This window comes from Sceloporus occidentalis, unplaced genomic scaffold, assembly GCF_023333645.1.
Source record: "Sceloporus occidentalis isolate IW3139 unplaced genomic scaffold, rSceOcc1.0.p SCAF_32, whole genome shotgun sequence".
Classification (NCBI taxonomy): domain Eukaryota; kingdom Metazoa; phylum Chordata; class Lepidosauria; order Squamata; family Phrynosomatidae; genus Sceloporus; species Sceloporus occidentalis.
Genome location: NW_028317012.1, coordinates 11,050,175 through 11,069,029, shown reverse-complemented (window position 1 = coordinate 11,069,029; position 18,855 = coordinate 11,050,175).

Below are 18,855 nucleotides of genomic sequence, written 5' to 3'. Positions count from 1 at the left end.
AACACCTGTTAATCTCCGCGGCACAATATATTCCGAAAATAGTAAATAGAGAATCTTCCGTACCCTATGTCATTCCGATCGTGCTAATAGCGACAATACGTTTAACCCGTCACAGTTCATGTGTCCATGATCAGAGCTAGAATTACTGCTACCCAGGGTAAATGGCAAAGTGGCAAGTTTTCATGGGGTTAAATAATGTTAGGACATACAAATTAATAGGAGTAACATTCTTAATGCTATAGTTGCTTATATAGAAGATAAAACAGTATCTTTAACATAGGCGATGTACGTTTTGATCCTGCACTTTTTCTAGATCTCGTCCTCAACACTATTCCTTACATTTGGTCCATCATACACCGGGGGCTCCCACCTAGTTTTCCGTATGGGAGAAGAAACCTAGTTCAGCCACTTAAGGGTTCACGAAAGAGAAAAAAGAGGGAAAAAAACAAAACAAAACAGGATAATCGGAGCTTTTCGTAATATAAGGGTTTGTATCATTTCATAGCAAACAATTAACATACCCTAAGTTGATACAAAGTGAGACCTGGATGAGATACCACATGCACCATTGGCTTGGATCTATGTTAAGGATGGAATTGTACAACTCCATCCTTCTAACAAGGGGCATGCATTCATCACGCACTTCAACTCAGCCAACCCAGTGCATAGTGTCACCCGCCCTGGTATTTAAGTGGCGAGAAATGCCTCTTTGTTATGGTTATGGTGAGCCTTTAAAAATTTTAGAAATGCCGCTGATTTTAGGTTATGGTGAGCATTTCAATATTTTTTTGTCGTTGTTAACTGTCATATTAAAAACTTCTATGGGTAATTTATTAAGTAACATGATTACTTTGCATTACCGTGATGTTTATGTCAGCTATTCTTGTAAAGTATTTGCTCAGCTGCACACAGTCAAGTCAAACGGGAGTTAATATATGCATGGAATCGACCAATCACAGTCGAGTGGGCGGGGTTATCCGGCCAACGCAATAACAAAGGCACGAACGAAAAGCTATGCATGGCATCAACCAATCACAGTCGAGTGGGCGGGGTTATCTGGCTAACGCAATAACAAAGGCACGAACGAAAAGCTAAGTGCTGATACAGCTGCTGAAAACCTATTTTGACACAAAAACTGGAAATTGGAGAGAAATAGGTGAAGCCCAAATGCCACAAGTATCCCCCTGGAACATAGTTATATGTTGGTGCATTCTAAATAATCACCAGCAAATAATTGGGAGTGCAGAATGCAGAGGCTTACCACTTGGTCGTATTTATTTGCTAGAGCATTTTTATATGGGGGGGAAAAAGCCCCAAAAAAACATTTCATATATGTATAAATATTTATTGGGGGTCTGTGTGACATTTTTTAACCCATTCAGGAGCAAGAGATTTTCATACTCCAATGATGACAGTTGCTAAAGCATGATTTCATTTTTATACCTTTGATATAAGAATGACACTTCATGAGTCCTGAGGTGATTTGTCTATCAAGGGGCATTTGTGATCTAAAAGATCAGACAAATGTACTTAAATATTTGATACCCCCCAAAACCTTAATCTAGTACAAATGTCCTGCTGGAGCAAACAAAATATCTGTATAATTATAGTTATTTCAGTGCGTTAGATGGAGCTTTCCTCTTGCTAGCAGTTCATCTGGTAAATCGCTACAGAATATTTGCATTCAGCTGTATCTTCAGCTGACCAGAAAATAAATTCATTAGAGCCTCTATATTAGTTGTAGGCAGGAATCTAAAACAGAGTGCCTCTAGTGGCAACTACTTCTTTATTGTTAATGCCATCGTGTGAATGAAGGCATTTTTAACCTGACGTGTAAAGGTCACATGGTGCTGGCCGTCGTATGTAAAGTGCTGCCCAGTAGGGTATAGCATCTGTATGTTCTTCCACAAATGATATCAATTACTGCAGAGCCGTCACTGAATCCCACAGATGGTACATTTTGCTTGTTGCTCAGCATCGCGTAACATTTATGTGTCCAGTTAAAAATTGCAGGCGCAATGAGGGTCCACCGCCCAGCAGGTGCGGGTTCCATCTCTGATACATATCATCAGCGACGTCGTCCATTAAATGCGTTTCATGATGGTACTGTAAAAGTGAGTCAGTTCTTTGAATACGGAATATATTTTATTTTAATATATACTGACCATTGCTCTTATGAGTTTTGGCTGTTGCTGATCAGTGGATTAGAAATGGGCATCTGTGCAATAAAACTTTAGCCATCTCATCAGTGTTCCAATCAACTGCAATTGGTGGCTACTGACTGAGACGGTTGGGGGTTCAAGTAAATGATCTCTCTCTTCTGCATCACGCCGTGTTCCTTGATGCACAGGGACACTCGGTGAACTTGTGGCTGTATCTCTTGTCTCCATTCACTAAAAGATTAAATGATCAGTATGTTATGCAATATTTCAACTGACCAGACTCAACTGCAGTTAGGGGTATCCCCCGGAGGCAGAGGACACATGGGGCTATGTTTGAGTTTGGGAGGGGGGGGGGCACTGGTGGATTCCTGGGGAGACTTATTACTTGCCTTCCCAGTCCATTCATGTCTAAGTAACCCTGTGCTTATTGGGGGCACAGGGCGAACGAGATGGCCCGTCTGGTCTGATTTTATAATCCTTGATACCGAACATACTTCATCTAACATACTATCCTTCAGAACCAACAGACTTCAGTAGAGTCTTCATCTTCCTATCCTTCTGTAAAACACATCGGAATAGATACAACACCTGTTAATCTCCGCGGCACAATATATTCCGAAAATAGTAAATAGAGAATCTTCCGTACCCTATGTCATTCCGATCGTGCTAATAGCGACAATACGTTTAACCCGTCACAGTTCATGTGTCCATGATCAGAGCTAGAATTACTGCTACCCAGGGTAAATGGCAAAGTGGCAAGTTTTCATGGGGTTAAATAATGTTAGGACATACAAATTAATAGGAGTAACATTCTTAATGCTATAGTTGCTTATATAGAAGATAAAACAGTATCTTTAACATAGGCGATATACGTTTTGATCCTGCACTTTTTCTAGATCTCGTCCTCAACACTATTCCTTACATTTGGTCCATCATACACCGGGGGCTCCCACCTAGTTTTCCGTATGGGAGAAGAAACCTAGTTCAGCCACTTAAGGGTTCACGAAAGAGAAAAAAGAGGGAAAAAAACAAAACAAAACAGGATAATGGGAGCTTTTCGTAATATAAGGGTTTGTATCATTTCATAGCAAACAATTAACATACCCTAAGTTGATACAAAGTGAGACCTGGATGAGATACCACATGCACCGTTGGCTTGGATCTATGTTAAGGATGGAATTGTACAACTCCATCCTTCTAACAAGGGGCATGCATTCATCACGCACTTCAACTCAGCCAACCCAGTGCATAGCGTCACCCGCCCTGGTATTTAAGTGGCGAGAAATGCCTCTTTGTTGTGGTTATGGTGAGCCTTTAAAAATTTTAGAAATGCCGCTGATTTTAGGCTATGGTGAGCATTTCAATATTTTTTTGTCGTTGTTAACTGTCATATTAAAAACTTCTATGGGTAATTTATTAAGTAACATGATTACTTTGCATTACCGTGATGTTTATGTCAGCTATTCTTGTAAAGTATTTGCTCAGCTGCACACAGTCAAGTCAAACGGGAGTTAATATATGCGTGGAATCGACCAATCACAGTCGAGTGGGCGGGGTTATCCGGCCAACGCAATAACAAAGGCACGAACGAAAAGCTATGCATGGCATCAACCAATCACAGTCGAGTGGGCGGGGTTATCTGGCTAACGCAATAACAAAGGCACGAACGAAAAGCTAAGTGCTGATACAGCTGCTGAAAACCTATTTTGACACAAAAACTGGAAATTGGAGAGAAATAGGTGAAGCCCAAATGCCACAAGTATCCCCCTGGAACATAGTTATATGTTGGTGCATTCTAAATAATCACCAGCAAATAATTGGGAGTGCAGAATGCAGAGGCTTACCACTTGGTCGTATTTATTTGCTAGAGCATTTTTATATGGGGGGGGGGAAAGCCCCAAAAAAACATTTCATATATGTATAAATATTTATTGGGGGTCTGTGTGACGTTTTTTAACCCATTCAGGAGCAAGAGATTTTCATACTCCAATGATGACAGTTGCTAAAGCATGATTTCATTTTTATACCTTTGATATAAGAATGACACTTCATGAGTCCTGAGGTGATTTGTCTATCAAGGGGCATTTGTGATCTAAAAGATCAGACAAATGTACTTAAATATTTGATACCCCCCAAAACCTTAATCTAGTACAAATGTCCTGCTGGAGCAAACAAAATATCTGTATAATTATAGTTATTTCAGTGCGTTAGATGGAGCTTTCCTCTTGCTAGCAGTTCATCTGGTAAATCGCTACAGAATATTTGCATTCAGCTGTATCTTCAGCTGACCAGAAAATAAATTCATTAGAGCCTCTATATTAGTTGTAGGCAGGAATCTAAAACAGAGTGCCTCTAGTGGCAACTACTTCTTTATTGTTAATGCCATCGTGTGAATGAAGGCATTTTTAACCTGACGTGTAAAGGTCACATGGTGCTGGCCGTCGTATGTAAAGTGCTGCCCAGTAGGGTATAGCATCTGTATGTTCTTCCACAAATGATATCAATTACTGCAGAGCCGTCACTGAATCCCACAGATGGTACATTTTGCTTGTTGCTCAGCATCGCGTAACATTTATGTGTCCAGTTAAAAATTGCAGGCGCAATGAGGGTCCACCGCCCAGCAGGTGCGGGTTCCATCTCTGATACATATCATCAGCGACGTCGTCCATTAAATGCGTTTCATGATGGTACTGTAAAAGTGAGTCAGTTCTTTGAATACGGAATATATTTTATTTTAATATATACTGACCATTGCTCTTATGAGTTTTGGCTGTTGCTGATCAGTGGATTAGAAATGGGCATCTGTGCAATAAAACTTTAGCCATCTCATCAGTGTTCCAATCAACTGCAATTGGTGGCTACTGACTGAGACGGTTGGGGGTTCAAGTAAATGATCTCTCTCTTCTGCATCACGCCGTGTTCCTTGATGCACAGGGACACTCGGTGAACTTGTGGCTGTATCTCTTGTCTCCATTCACTAAAAGATTAAATGATCAGTATGTTATGCAATATTTCAACTGACCAGACTCAACTGCAGTTAGGGGTATCCCCCGGAGGCAGAGGACACATGGGGCTATGTTTGAGTTTGGGAGGGGGGGGGCACTGGTGGATTCCTGGGGAGACTTATTACTTGCCTTCCCAGTCCATTCATGTCTAAGTAACCCTGTGCTTATTGGGGGCACAGGGCGAACGAGATGGCCCGTCTGGTCTGATTTTATAATCCTTGATACCGAACATACTTCATCTAACATACTATCCTTCAGAACCAACAGACTTCAGTAGAGTCTTCATCTTCCTATCCTTCTGTAAAACACATCGGAATAGATACAACACCTGTTAATCTCCGCGGCACAATATATTCCGAAAATAGTAAATAGAGAATCTTCCGTACCCTATGTCATTCCGATCGTGCTAATAGCGACAATACGTTTAACCCGTCACAGTTCATGTGTCCATGATCAGAGCTAGAATTACTGCTACCCAGGGTAAATGGCAAAGTGGCAAGTTTTCATGGGGTTAAATAATGTTAGGACATACAAATTAATAGGAGTAACATTCTTAATGCTATAGTTGCTTATATAGAAGATAAAACAGTATCTTTAACATAGGCGATGTACGTTTTGATCCTGCACTTTTTCTAGATCTCGTCCTCAACACTATTCCTTACATTTGGTCCATCATACACCGGGGGCTCCCACCTAGTTTTCCGTATGGGAGAAGAAACCTAGTTCAGCCACTTAAGGGTTCACGAAAGAGAAAAAAGAGGGAAAAAAACAAAACAAAACAGGATAATCGGAGCTTTTCGTAATATAAGGGTTTGTATCATTTCATAGCAAACAATTAACATACCCTAAGTTGATACAAAGTGAGACCTGGATGAGATACCACATGCACCGTTGGCTTGGATCTATGTTAAGGATGGAATTGTACAACTCCATCCTTCTAACAAGGGGCATGCATTCATCACGCACTTCAACTCAGCCAACCCAGTGCATAGCGTCACCCGCCCTGGTATTTAAGTCGCGAGAAATGCCTCTTTGTTGTGGTTATGGTGAGCCTTTAAAAATTTTAGAAATGCCGCTGATTTTAGGTTATGGTGAGCATTTCAATATTTTTTTGTCGTTGTTAACTGTCATATTAAAAACTTCTATGGGTAATTTATTAAGTAACATGATTACTTTGCATTACCGTGATGTTTATGTCAGCTATTCTTGTAAAGTATTTGCTCAGCTGCACACAGTCAAGTCAAACGGGAGTTAATATATGCGTGGAATCGACCAATCACAGTCGAGTGGGCGGGGTTATCCGGCCAACGCAATAACAAAGGCACGAACGAAAAGCTATGCATGGCATCAACCAATCACAGTCGAGTGGGCGGGGTTATCTGGCTAACGCAATAACAAAGGCACGAACGAAAAGCTAAGTGCTGATACAGCTGCTGAAAACCTATTTTGACACAAAAACTGGAAATTGGAGAGAAATAGGTGAAGCCCAAATGCCACAAGTATCCCCCTGGAACATAGTTATATGTTGGTGCATTCTAAATAATCACCAGCAAATAATTGGGAGTGCAGAATGCAGAGGCTTACCACTTGGTCGTATTTATTTGCTAGAGCATTTTTATATGGGGGGGGGGAAAGCCCCAAAAAAACATTTCATATATGTATAAATATTTATTGGGGGTCTGTGTGACGTTTTTTAACCCATTCAGGAGCAAGAGATTTTCATACTCCAATGATGACAGTTGCTAAAGCATGATTTCATTTTTATACCTTTGATATAAGAATGACACTTCATGAGTCCTGAGGTGATTTGTCTATCAAGGGGCATTTGTGATCTAAAAGATCAGACAAATGTACTTAAATATTTGATACCCCCCAAAACCTTAATCTAGTACAAATGTCCTGCTGGAGCAAACAAAATATCTGTATAATTATAGTTATTTCAGTGCGTTAGATGGAGCTTTCCTCTTGCTAGCAGTTCATCTGGTAAATCGCTACAGAATATTTGCATTCAGCTGTATCTTCAGCTGACCAGAAAATAAATTCATTAGAGCCTCTATATTAGTTGTAGGCAGGAATCTAAAACAGAGTGCCTCTAGTGGCAACTACTTCTTTATTGTTAATGCCATTGTGTGAATGAAGGCATTTTTAACCTGACGTGTAAAGGTCACATGGTGCTGGCCGTCGTATGTAAAGTGCTGCCCAGTAGGGTATAGCATCTGTATGTTCTTCCACAAATGATATCAATTACTGCAGAGCCGTCACTGAATCCCACAGATGGTACATTTTGCTTGTTGCTCAGCATCGCGTAACATTTATGTGTCCAGTTAAAAATTGCAGGCGCAATGAGGGTCCACCGCCCAGCAGGTGCGGGTTCCATCTCTGATACATATCATCAGCGACGTCGTCCATTAAATGCGTTTCATGATGGTACTGTAAAAGTGAGTCAGTTCTTTGAATACGGAATATATTTTATTTTAATATATACTGACCATTGCTCTTATGAGTTTTGGCTGTTGCTGATCAGTGGATTAGAAATGGGCATCTGTGCAATAAAACTTTAGCCATCTCATCAGTGTTCCAATCAACTGCAATTGGTGGCTACTGACTGAGACGGTTGGGGGTTCAAGTAAATGATCTCTCTCTTCTGCATCACGCCGTGTTCCTTGATGCACAGGGACACTCGGTGAACTTGTGGCTGTATCTCTTGTCTCCATTCACTAAAAGATTAAATGATCAGTATGTTATGCAATATTTCAACTGACCAGACTCAACTGCAGTTAGGGGTATCCCCCGGAGGCAGAGGACACATGGGGCTATGTTTGAGTTTGGGAGGGGGGGGGGCACTGGTGGATTCCTGGGGAGACTTATTACTTGCCTTCCCAGTCCATTCATGTCTAAGTAACCCTGTGCTTATTGGGGGCACAGGGCGAACGAGATGGCCCGTCTGGTCTGATTTTATAATCCTTGATACCGAACATACTTCATCTAACATACTATCCTTCAGAACCAACAGACTTCAGTAGAGTCTTCATCTTCCTATCCTTCTGTAAAACACATCGGAATAGATACAACACCTGTTAATCTCCGCGGCACAATATATTCCGAAAATAGTAAATAGAGAATCTTCCGTACCCTATGTCATTCCGATCGTGCTAATAGCGACAATACGTTTAACCCGTCACAGTTCATGTGTCCATGATCAGAGCTAGAATTACTGCTACCCAGGGTAAATGGCAAAGTGGCAAGTTTTCATGGGGTTAAATAATGTTAGGACATACAAATTAATAGGAGTAACATTCTTAATGCTATAGTTGCTTATATAGAAGATAAAACAGTATCTTTAACATAGGCGATATACGTTTTGATCCTGCACTTTTTCTAGATCTCGTCCTCAACACTATTCCTTACATTTGGTCCATCATACACCGGGGGCTCCCACCTAGTTTTCCGTATGGGAGAAGAAACCTAGTTCAGCCACTTAAGGGTTCACGAAAGAGAAAAAAGAGGGAAAAAAACAAAACAAAACAGGATAATGGGAGCTTTTCGTAATATAAGGGTTTGTATCATTTCATAGCAAACAATTAACATACCCTAAGTTGATACAAAGTGAGACCTGGATGAGATACCACATGCACCGTTGGCTTGGATCTATGTTAAGGATGGAATTGTACAACTCCATCCTTCTAACAAGGGGCATGCATTCATCACGCACTTCAACTCAGCCAACCCAGTGCATAGCGTCACCCGCCCTGGTATTTAAGTGGCGAGAAATGCCTCTTTGTTGTGGTTATGGTGAGCCTTTAAAAATTTTAGAAATGCCGCTGATTTTAGGCTATGGTGAGCATTTCAATATTTTTTTGTCGTTGTTAACTGTCATATTAAAAACTTCTATGGGTAATTTATTAAGTAACATGATTACTTTGCATTACCGTGATGTTTATGTCAGCTATTCTTGTAAAGTATTTGCTCAGCTGCACACAGTCAAGTCAAACGGGAGTTAATATATGCGTGGAATCGACCAATCACAGTCGAGTGGGCGGGGTTATCCGGCCAACGCAATAACAAAGGCACGAACGAAAAGCTATGCATGGCATCAACCAATCACAGTCGAGTGGGCGGGGTTATCTGGCTAACGCAATAACAAAGGCACGAACGAAAAGCTAAGTGCTGATACAGCTGCTGAAAACCTATTTTGACACAAAAACTGGAAATTGGAGAGAAATAGGTGAAGCCCAAATGCCACAAGTATCCCCCTGGAACATAGTTATATGTTGGTGCATTCTAAATAATCACCAGCAAATAATTGGGAGTGCAGAATGCAGAGGCTTACCACTTGGTCGTATTTATTTGCTAGAGCATTTTTATATGGGGGGGGGGAAAGCCCCAAAAAAACATTTCATATATGTATAAATATTTATTGGGGGTCTGTGTGACGTTTTTTAACCCATTCAGGAGCAAGAGATTTTCATACTCCAATGATGACAGTTGCTAAAGCATGATTTCATTTTTATACCTTTGATATAAGAATGACACTTCATGAGTCCTGAGGTGATTTGTCTATCAAGGGGCATTTGTGATCTAAAAGATCAGACAAATGTACTTAAATATTTGATACCCCCCAAAACCTTAATCTAGTACAAATGTCCTGCTGGAGCAAACAAAATATCTGTATAATTATAGTTATTTCAGTGCGTTAGATGGAGCTTTCCTCTTGCTAGCAGTTCATCTGGTAAATCGCTACAGAATATTTGCATTCAGCTGTATCTTCAGCTGACCAGAAAATAAATTCATTAGAGCCTCTATATTAGTTGTAGGCAGGAATCTAAAACAGAGTGCCTCTAGTGGCAACTACTTCTTTATTGTTAATGCCATCGTGTGAATGAAGGCATTTTTAACCTGACGTGTAAAGGTCACATGGTGCTGGCCGTCGTATGTAAAGTGCTGCCCAGTAGGGTATAGCATCTGTATGTTCTTCCACAAATGATATCAATTACTGCAGAGCCGTCACTGAATCCCACAGATGGTACATTTTGCTTGTTGCTCAGCATCGCGTAACATTTATGTGTCCAGTTAAAAATTGCAGGCGCAATGAGGGTCCACCGCCCAGCAGGTGCGGGTTCCATCTCTGATACATATCATCAGCGACGTCGTCCATTAAATGCGTTTCACGATGGTACTGTAAAAGTGAGTCAGTTCTTTGAATACGGAATATATTTTATTTTAATATATACTGACCATTGCTCTTATGAGTTTTGGCTGTTGCTGATCAGTGGATTAGAAATGGGCATCTGTGCAATAAAACTTTAGCCATCTCATCAGTGTTCCAATCAACTGCAATTGGTGGCTACTGACTGAGACGGTTGGGGGTTCAAGTAAATGATCTCTCTCTTCTGCATCACGCCGTGTTCCTTGATGCACAGGGACACTCGGTGAACTTGTGGCTGTATCTCTTGTCTCCATTCACTAAAAGATTAAATGATCAGTATGTTATGCAATATTTCAACTGACCAGACTCAACTGCAGTTAGGGGTATCCCCCGGAGGCAGAGGACACATGGGGCTATGTTTGAGTTTGGGAGGGGGGGGGGGCACTGGTGGATTCCTGGGGAGACTTATTACTTGCCTTCCCAGTCCATTCATGTCTAAGTAACCCTGTGCTTATTGGGGGCACAGGGCGAACGAGATGGCCCGTCTGGTCTGATTTTATAATCCTTGATACCGAACATACTTCATCTAACATACTATCCTTCAGAACCAACAGACTTCAGTAGAGTCTTCATCTTCCTATCCTTCTGTAAAACACATCGGAATAGATACAACACCTGTTAATCTCCGCGGCACAATATATTCCGAAAATAGTAAATAGAGAATCTTCCGTACCCTATGTCATTCCGATCGTGCTAATAGCGACAATACGTTTAACCCGTCACAGTTCATGTGTCCATGATCAGAGCTAGAATTACTGCTACCCAGGGTAAATGGCAAAGTGGCAAGTTTTCATGGGGTTAAATAATGTTAGGACATACAAATTAATAGGAGTAACATTCTTAATGCTATAGTTGCTTATATAGAAGATAAAACAGTATCTTTAACATAGGCGATGTACGTTTTGATCCTGCACTTTTTCTAGATCTCGTCCTCAACACTATTCCTTACATTTGGTCCATCATACACCGGGGGCTCCCACCTAGTTTTCCGTATGGGAGAAGAAACCTAGTTCAGCCACTTAAGGGTTCACGAAAGAGAAAAAAGAGGGAAAAAAACAAAACAAAACAGGATAATGGGAGCTTTTCGTAATATAAGGGTTTGTACCATTTCATAGCAAACAATTAACATACCCTAAGTTGATACAAAGTGAGACCTGGATGAGATACCACATGCACCGTTGGCTTGGATCTATGTTAAGGATGGAATTGTACAACTCCATCCTTCCAACAAGGGGCATGCATTCATCACGCACTTCAACTCAGCCAACCCAGTGCATAGCGTCACCCGCCCTGGTATTTAAGTGGCGAGAAATGCCTCTTTGTTGTGGTTATGGTGAGCCTTTAAAAATTTTAGAAATGCCGCTGATTTTAGGCTATGGTGAGCATTTCAATATTTTTTTGTCGTTGTTAACTGTCATATTAAAAACTTCTATGGGTAATTTATTAAGTAACATGATTACTTTGCATTACCGTGATGTTTATGTCAGCTATTCTTGTAAAGTATTTGCTCAGCTGCACACAGTCAAGTCAAACGGGAGTTAATATATGCGTGGAATCGACCAATCACAGTCGAGTGGGCGGGGTTATCCGGCCAACGCAATAACAAAGGCACGAACGAAAAGCTATGCATGGCATCAACCAATCACAGTCGAGTGGGCGGGGTTATCTGGCTAACGCAATAACAAAGGCACGAACGAAAAGCTAAGTGCTGATACAGCTGCTGAAAACCTATTTTGACACAAAAACTGGAAATTGGAGAGAAATAGGTGAAGCCCAAATGCCACAAGTATCCCCCTGGAACATAGTTATATGTTGGTGCATTCTAAATAATCACCAGCAAATAATTGGGAGTGCAGAATGCAGAGGCTTACCACTTGGTCGTATTTATTTGCTAGAGCATTTTTATATGGGGGGGGGAAAGCCCCAAAAAAACATTTCATATATGTATAAATATTTATTGGGGGTCTGTGTGACGTTTTTTAACCCATTCAGGAGCAAGAGATTTTCATACTCCAATGATGACAGTTGCTAAAGCATGATTTCATTTTTATACCTTTGATATAAGAATGACACTTCATGAGTCCTGAGGTGATTTGTCTATCAAGGGGCATTTGTGATCTAAAAGATCAGACAAATGTACTTAAATATTTGATACCCCCCAAAACCTTAATCTAGTACAAATGTCCTGCTGGAGCAAACAAAATATCTGTATAATTATAGTTATTTCAGTGCGTTAGATGGAGCTTTCCTCTTGCTAGCAGTTCATCTGGTAAATCGCTACAGAATATTTGCATTCAGCTGTATCTTCAGCTGACCAGAAAATAAATTCATTAGAGCCTCTATATTAGTTGTAGGCAGGAATCTAAAACAGAGTGCCTCTAGTGGCAACTACTTCTTTATTGTTAATGCCATCGTGTGAATGAAGGCATTTTTAACCTGACGTGTAAAGGTCACATGGTGCTGGCCGTCGTATGTAAAGTGCTGCCCAGTAGGGTATAGCATCTGTATGTTCTTCCACAAATGATATCAATTACTGCAGAGCCGTCACTGAATCCCACAGATGGTACATTTTGCTTGTTGCTCAGCATCGCGTAACATTTATGTGTCCAGTTAAAAATTGCAGGCGCAATGAGGGTCCACCGCCCAGCAGGTGCGGGTTCCATCTCTGATACATATCATCAGCGACGTCGTCCATTAAATGCGTTTCATGATGGTACTGTAAAAGTGAGTCAGTTCTTTGAATACGGAATATATTTTATTTTAATATATACTGACCATTGCTCTTATGAGTTTTGGCTGTTGCTGATCAGTGGATTAGAAATGGGCATCTGTGCAATAAAACTTTAGCCATCTCATCAGTGTTCCAATCAACTGCAATTGGTGGCTACTGACTGAGACGGTTGGGGGTTCAAGTAAATGATCTCTCTCTTCTGCATCACGCCGTGTTCCTTGGTGCACAGGGACACTCGGTGAACTTGTGGCTGTATCTCTTGTCTCCATTCACTAAAAGATTAAATGATCAGTATGTTATGCAATATTTCAACTGACCAGACTCAACTGCAGTTAGGGGTATCCCCCGGAGGCAGAGGACACATGGGGCTATGTTTGAGTTTGGGAGGGGGGGGGCACTGGTGGATTCCTGGGGAGACTTATTACTTGCCTTCCCAGTCCATTCATGTCTAAGTAACCCTGTGCTTATTGGGGGCACAGGGCGAACGAGATGGCCCGTCTGGTCTGATTTTATAATCCTTGATACCGAACATACTTCATCTAACATACTATCCTTCAGAACCAACAGACTTCAGTAGAGTCTTCATCTTCCTATCCTTCTGTAAAACACATCGGAATAGATACAACACCTGTTAATCTCCGCGGCACAATATATTCCGAAAATAGTAAATAGAGAATCTTCCGTACCCTATGTCATTCCGATCGTGCTAATAGCGACAATATGTTTAACCCGTCACAGTTCATGTGTCCATGATCAGAGCTAGAATTACTGCTACCCAGGGTAAATGGCAAAGTGGCAAGTTTTCATGGGGTTAAATAATGTTAGGACATACAAATTAATAGGAGTAACATTCTTAATGCTATAGTTGCTTATATAGAAGATAAAACAGTATCTTTAACATAGGCGATGTACGTTTTGATCCTGCACTTTTTCTAGATCTCGTCCTCAACACTATTCCTTACATTTGGTCCATCATACACCGGGGGCTCCCACCTAGTTTTCCGTATGGGAGAAGAAACCTAGTTCAGCCACTTAAGGGTTCACGAAAGAGAAAAAAGAGGGAAAAAAACAAAACAAAACAGGATAATCGGAGCTTTTCGTAATATAAGGGTTTGTATCATTTCATAGCAAACAATTAACATACCCTAAGTTGATACAAAATGAGACCTGGATGAGATACCACATGCACCGTTGGCTTGGATCTATGTTAAGGATGGAATTGTACAACTCCATCCTTCTAACAAGGGGCATGCATTCATCACGCACTTCAACTCAGCCAACCCAGTGCATAGAGTCACCCGCCCTGGTATTTAAGTCGCGAGAAATGCCTCTTTGTTGTGGTTATGGTGAGCCTTTAAAAATTTTAGAAATGCCGCTGATTTTAGGTTATGGTGAGCATTTCAATATTTTTTTGTCGTTGTTAACTGTCATATTAAAAACTTCTATGGGTAATTTATTAAGTAACATGATTACTTTGCATTACCGTGATGTTTATGTCAGCTATTCTTGTAAAGTATTTGCTCAGCTGCACACAGTCAAGTCAAACGGGAGTTAATATATGCGTGGAATCGACCAATCACAGTCGAGTGGGCGGGGTTATCCGGCCAACGCAATAACAAAGGCACGAACGAAAAGCTATGCATGGCATCAACCAATCACAGTCGAGTGGGCGGGGTTATCTGGCTAACGCAATAACAAAGGCACGAACGAAAAGCTAAGTGCTGATACAGCTGCTGAAAACCTATTTTGACACAAAAACTGGAAATTGGAGAGAAATAGGTGAAGCCCAAATGCCACAAGTATCCCCCTGGAACATAGTTATATGTTGGTGCATTCTAAATAATCACCAGCAAATAATTGGGAGTGCAGAATGCAGAGGCTTACCACTTGGTCGTATTTATTTGCTAGAGCATTTTTATATGGGGGGGGGGGAAAGCCCCAAAAAAACATTTCATATATGTATAAATATTTATTGGGGGTCTGTGTGACGTTTTTTAACCCATTCAGGAGCAAGAGATTTTCATACTCCAATGATGACAGTTGCTAAAGCATGATTTCATTTTTATACCTTTGATATAAGAATGACACTTCATGAGTCCTGAGGTGATTTGTCTATCAAGGGGCATTTGTGATCTAAAAGATCAGACAAATGTACTTAAATATTTGATACCCCCCAAAACCTTAATCTAGTACAAATGTCCTGCTGGAGCAAACAAAATATCTGTATAATTATAGTTATTTCAGTGCGTTAGATGGAGCTTTCCTCTTGCTAGCAGTTCATCTGGTAAATCGCTACAGAATATTTGCATTCAGCTGTATCTTCAGCTGACCAGAAAATAAATTCATTAGAGCCTCTATATTAGTTGTAGGCAGGAATCTAAAACAGAGTGCCTCTAGTGGCAACTACTTCTTTATTGTTAATGCCATCGTGTGAATGAAGGCATTTTTAACCTGACGTGTAAAGGTCACATGGTGCTGGCCGTCGTATGTAAAGTGCTGCCCAGTAGGGTATAGCATCTGTATGTTCTTCCACAAATGATATCAATTACTGCAGAGCCGTCACTGAATCCCACAGATGGTACATTTTGCTTGTTGCTCAGCATCGCGTAACATTTATGTGTCCAGTTAAAAATTGCAGGCGCAATGAGGGTCCACCGCCCAGCAGGTGCGGGTTCCATCTCTGATACATATCATCAGCGACGTCGTCCATTAAATGCGTTTCATGATGGTACTGTAAAAGTGAGTCAGTTCTTTGAATACGGAATATATTTTATTTTAATATATACTGACCATTGCTCTTATGAGTTTTGGCTGTTGCTGATCAGTGGATTAGAAATGGGCATCTGTGCAATAAAACTTTAGCCATCTCATCAGTGTTCCAATCAACTGCAATTGGTGGCTACTGACTGAGACGGTTGGGGGTTCAAGTAAATGATCTCTCTCTTCTGCATCACGCCGTGTTCCTTGGTGCACAGGGACACTCGGTGAACTTGTGGCTGTATCTCTTGTCTCCATTCACTAAAAGATTAAATGATCAGTATGTTATGCAATATTTCAACTGACCAGACTCAACTGCAGTTAGGGGTATCCCCCGGAGGCAGAGGACACATGGGGCTATGTTTGAGTTTGGGAGGGGGGGGGCACTGGTGGATTCCTGGGGAGACTTATTACTTGCCTTCCCAGTCCATTCATGTCTAAGTAACCCTGTGCTTATTGGGGGCACAGGGCGAACGAGATGGCCCGTCTGGTCTGATTTTATAATCCTTGATACCGAACATACTTCATCTAACATACTATCCTTCAGAACCAACAGACTTCAGTAGAGTCTTCATCTTCCTATCCTTCTGTAAAACACATCGGAATAGATACAACACCTGTTAATCTCCGCGGCACAATATATTCCGAAAATAGTAAATAGAGAATCTTCCGTACCCTATGTCATTCCGATCGTGCTAATAGCGACAATACGTTTAACCCGTCACAGTTCATGTGTCCATGATCAGAGCTAGAATTACTGCTACCCAGGGTAAATGGCAAAGTGGCAAGTTTTCATGGGGTTAAATAATGTTAGGACATACAAATTAATAGGAGTAACATTCTTAATGCTATAGTTGCTTATATAGAAGATAAAACAGTATCTTTAACATAGGCGATGTACGTTTTGATCCTGCACTTTTTCTAGATCTCGTCCTCAACACTATTCCTTACATTTGGTCCATCATACACCGGGGGCTCCCACCTAGTTTTCCGTATGGGAGAAGAAACCTAGTTCAGCCACTTAAGGGTTCACGAAAGAGAAAAAAGAGGGAAAAAAACAAAACAAAACAGGATAATCGGAGCTTTTCGTAATATAAGGGTTTGTATCATTTCATAGCAAACAATTAACATACCCTAAGTTGATACAAAGTGAGACCTGGATGAGATACCACATGCACCGTTGGCTTGGATCTATGTTAAGGATGGAATTGTACAACTCCATCCTTCTAACAAGGGGCATGCATTCATCACGCACTTCAACTCAGCCAACCCAGTGCATAGCGTCACCCGCCCTGGTATTTAAGTCGCGAGAAATGCCTCTTTGTTGTGGTTATGGTGAGCCTTTAAAAATTTTAGAAATGCCGCTGATTTTAGGTTATGGTGAGCATTTCAATATTTTTTTGTCGTTGTTAACTGTCATATTAAAAACTTCTATGGGTAATTTATTAAGTAACATGATTACTTTGCATTACCGTGATGTTTATGTCAGCTATTCTTGTAAAGTATTTGCTCAGCTGCACACAGTCAAGTCAAACGGGAGTTAATATATGCGTGGAATCGACCAATCACAGTCGAGTGGGCGGGGTTATCCGGCCAACGCAATAACAAAGGCACGAACGAAAAGCTATGCATGGCATCAACCAATCACAGTCGAGTGGGCGGGGTTATCTGGCTAACGCAATAACAAAGGCACGAACGAAAAGCTAAGTGCTGATACAGCTGCTGAAAACCTATTTTGACACAAAAACTGGAAATTGGAGAGAAATAGGTGAAGCCCAAATGCCACAAGTATCCCCCTGGAACATAGTTATATGTTGGTGCATTCTAAATAATCACCAGCAAATAATTGGGAGTGCAGAATGCAGAGGCTTACCACTTGGTCGTATTTATTTGCTAGAGCATTTTTATATGGGGGGGGGGGAAGCCCCAAAAAAACATTTCATATATGTATAAATATTTATTGGGGGTCTGTGTGACGTTTTTTAACCCATTCAGGAGCAAGAGATTTTCATACTCCAATGATGACAGTTGCTAAAGCATGATTTCATTTTTATACCTTTGATATAAGAATGACACTTCATGAGTCCTGAGGTGATTTGTCTATCAAGGGGCATTTGTGATCTAAAAGATCAGACAAATGTACTTAAATATTTGATACCCCCCAAAACCTTAATCTAGTACAAATGTCCTGCTGGAGCAAACAAAATATCTGTATAATTATAGTTATTTCAGTGCGTTAGATGGAGCTTTCCTCTTGCTAGCAGTTCATCTGGTAAATCGCTACAGAATATTTGCATTCAGCTGTATCTTCAGCTGACCAGAAAATAAATTCATTAGAGCCTCTATATTAGTTGTAGGCAGGAATCTAAAACAGAGTGCCTCTAGTGGCAACTACTTCTTTATTGTTAATGCCATCGTGTGAATGAAGGCATTTTTAACCTGACGTGTAAAGGTCACATGGTGCTGGCCGTCGTATGTAAAGTGCTGCCCAGTAGGGTATAGCATCTGTATGTTCTTCCACAAATGATATCAATTACTGCAGAGCCGTCACTGAATCCCACAGATGGTACATTTTGCTTGTTGCTCAGCATCGCGTAACATTTATGTGTCCAGTTAAAAATTGCAGGCGCAATGAGGGTCCACCGCCCAGCAGGTGCGGGTTCCATCTCTGATACATATCATCAGCGACGTCGTCCATTAAATGCGTTTCATGATGGTACTGTAAAAGTGAGTCAGTTCTTTGAATACGGAATATATTTTATTTTAATATATACTGACCATTGCTCTTATGAGTTTTGGCTGTTGCTGATCAGTGGATTAGAAATGGGCATCTGTGCAATAAAACTTTAGCCATCTCATCAGTGTTCCAATCAACTGCAATTGGTGGCTACTGACTGAGACGGTTGGGGGTTCAAGTAAATGATCTCTCTCTTCTGCATCACGCCGTGTTCCTTGGTGCACAGGGACACTCGGTGAACTTGTGGCTGTATCTCT